The following is a 3,286-nucleotide window of genomic DNA, read 5'->3' as shown; positions in this document are numbered from 1 at the left end:
AAGAAAGACACAGACCTAATACGACAACAACAAACACAAGGCCGCGAAATGGAGACACACGAACCCATTCAGCGCCAAAAGAAGTAGTCGAACTTAGTCCAGAACCAGCGGTGTTGGAACCGGCGGTACCATCGGATATCAAGCAAAGCGAAACCGCTCCGAAATCAGGGGAATTCCAGTCGCTGGTGACACAACACGATGAAAAAACCAACTACCTGCATGGTGCCTTCCGAGCGCACACCTTCACACAACAAATTCCTTCCTATTCGCTCATCGTAACTGTGTGTCCGCTCCCCTGCACAATGTGCAATTAAGGCGCTACCTCATTGAGGTCCCATTGGCCCTACAAGATATTATGAGCCCCCGGGGGGGGCATGAAATGCTAGGAAAGCGCACCTCGGGGGCACACGACCCCGCAATTGCAGCGCCACACTGACCGACCGAGTGCTAAGCAAAGCACCCACAAGACGACTGCACCCGCACTGCCAGACCTGCCAGGAAGGGGGGGAGATAGGGGCTCGACCCTCCCTCATCCGGCACAAACAGCTCCGTATTCGAAGGCAGGAACACAAGGTCAACCGCCAACTCCATAAACTGTTGCCACCAAGGTTGGGCCGTCCAGTACGGCACGACTAGGAAAGACACCCTAGCACTGCTTGAGTGCACGTGTTTTCCACACTGATTAAGACAACACACTGCTGAAAGAACGGAAGAAAGGACTCTAATGCAGGATGGACAGCGTGCAACTCCTTCCAACTGACGTGCTCATAGAGCTCTGGTGCCAACCAATAACCGCGCCCCACACGATCATGCAGGACCGCGCCCCCCTCGCATGGTGCTCTGTCGATCTAAGTGACGCCCAGCACCGTGCGGCAGTGCACGAACTTGATTTCACCCAGTGCCTTGGTGAGAATGTCAGCCACCGTGTTGTTGGTGGTACAATAGCTGAGCTTAACCTCACCGCGCACGGCCGTTTCCCGCATGATGTGGTGGTGCACATCGATATGCTTGGAGCGCACCAACGTGATGGGGTTGTTGCCGAGGCTGAGCGCGCCTTGTGAATCCAGCTGGATGTTGATGGCGCCGGGTGACAGGTCCAGGTCGCCCGCCAGCTTGTGCAGCCACATAGTGCCTCATTAACGGCTGCTGTGGCGGCCTGGTACTCGGCCTCGAGGCAGCCAAGGTGCGCTGCAACTGGCTGCTCCAGCTGACCGCTGCACTGCCGAGCAAGAATGTGTAGCCCGTGGTGGACCGGCGGGTGGCTGGGTCGCCGGCCCAGTCCGCATCACTGTACCCGCCGAAGTTGCTGGTGTCGCTGCTGCTGTCGCCACGGTACTGCAGCCCGAGTATGCAGGTGCCGGATAGGTAGCGCATCATGCCCAGCACGAGGCCCATGTGGGCCTTGGTGGGGACGGGCATGTGTCACACGAGCATGCTCAGAGTGTGTGTAATGTCCGGGCGTGTGCTGGTGGCGAGGTATTTCAGCTCGCCCACCAGCACACGGTAGCCGCTGCCATCAATCACTGTCGGCTGGGCGTTGCTGGCTGGCAGAGCACACATGCCCTGAGGCAGCAGGGTGGCGCTCGACTTGGCATTCTCCAGGCTGTGGCGCTGCAGCAGCTGCTCCACATAGTGCAGTGCAGTGCAGTGCAGTGCAGTGCGCACGATGCGTGAGCACGATGCAGCAGTTGCGGCCATCCTGGACGATCTTCATGCCGAGGTAGTAGTGCGCCTCGCCAAGGTCACGCACTGTGAAGCAACCGGCGATGGCTGCCTTGGTGGCCGTGACCACTTGCAGGTTGTCCGCCGTCACCAGCATGTCGTTGGCAGTGTGCTCTGCACTGTTGCCTCCGCCGCCGCCACTGCCATTGGGCACGTTAGACTTCGCGCTGTCAGCACTACCACCTGAGCAGCAGTGGACTTCCCGACTCTCCGCCACCGCCGCTGCCGCTGCTGTCAGGGGGGGGGCCGTCACTGACCGGGGCCAGCGGGAGTGTGCAGGGACTGCCGTTGACTGCGGGTGTTGGGGTGGAGGGGTGGTGTTGGGGTCACCGGGGGTGGGGTGGCCGCTGGGGTCGGCAGCTTGGTGGGCGGTGTAGAGCTGCCGATGGGGTCGCTGCCGCCGGGGCAGGCGGGGCTAGTGCCGAAGGGGGTGCCCGCCCGTTGTGAACCGGGCTGTGGCGGTCGTCATTGAAGGTGACATCGCTGCTCACGGTCACCTTGCCCTCAATGAGGATGCTGTGGGTGGCCGTGCCGTGCTCCGGTCGGCGGTAGGTTTCCGCCTTTGCACGAGGACCGAGTTTGTCCTGCTGGCTGGGTGGGATGCGGACGTAGGCCAGGCAGCTGAAGGTGTGCAGGTGGCTGACGTCGGGGTGGATGCCGTGATAAGCTGCCCACGGCGTGGCCTCCCGGCCCTGAGAGGGGGAAACATTGTGCAGGAGGTTGGTGTAGAGCACAGCCTCCGGCCTGTAGCTGCCCGGGAGTGCTGTGTCGTGCAGCATCGTCCGCACACGGCCGAGGAGGATGTGGTTGAGTCACTCCACCGCTCCGCTCTGCTCCAGGGTGTATGATGCCGAGTGGTTGTGCACGGTGCCGTGCTGGCACAGCCACTGCCGCAGTTGCTCGGCGATGTACTCACCGCGTTTGTCGCTGTGCAGCATGTGCACCCGTGCATGGTTCAGGTGGTGGGCCTCCAGCTGCGTCACCATGTCCTGCAGCACTTCACCCACTTGGCTCTTGCTTGCCAGCATGCGGACGGCGGACAGACTGGTGGCACCGTCCAGCAGCATCAGCAAGTAGCGTGCGCCCCCTCGGCCCATGGTCGGCATGGGCCCGCACAGGTCAGAGTGTACGACCTCCAGTGCATGCTGCGGCCGGTTGCTGTGGCTGGGATGGGCGGTTACGGTGGCCTTCATGGTGACACAGGCCTCGCAGACGGTCTCCGTCGCCTGGTGTAGTGCTGCTGGAGTGACCTGTGGTCCCTGCACCAGCTACTTGCTGATCAGTTGCTCCAGCACGCGGTAACCGAGGTGACCGTACTGGCGGTGCAGGTGCTGTGCTGCCGCAAGTTCGGCGACTGAGCATTCGGCGGCCCCGGGGCTGCCGTTGCCTGGTTGCCCTTTGCCATTGCTGTCACCGTCCGGCTGGCCTCCACCGGTGTGGCTGCCGGCGGTGCTGCCGCCACGGGCACTGGGGACAGCGGCAGCACTTCCGCCAGCACTTCTAACTGCGGCCTGGCCCCCACCGGCTCTGTCGCCCACGGTGCCGAGGGCATTGACGGTGACGT

This window comes from Volvox carteri (assembly GCF_000143455.1).
Source record: "Volvox carteri f. nagariensis unplaced genomic scaffold VOLCAscaffold_97, whole genome shotgun sequence".
NCBI classification, from domain to species: Eukaryota; Viridiplantae; Chlorophyta; class Chlorophyceae; order Chlamydomonadales; family Volvocaceae; genus Volvox; species Volvox carteri.
This window is presented reverse-complemented; position numbering follows the sequence as displayed.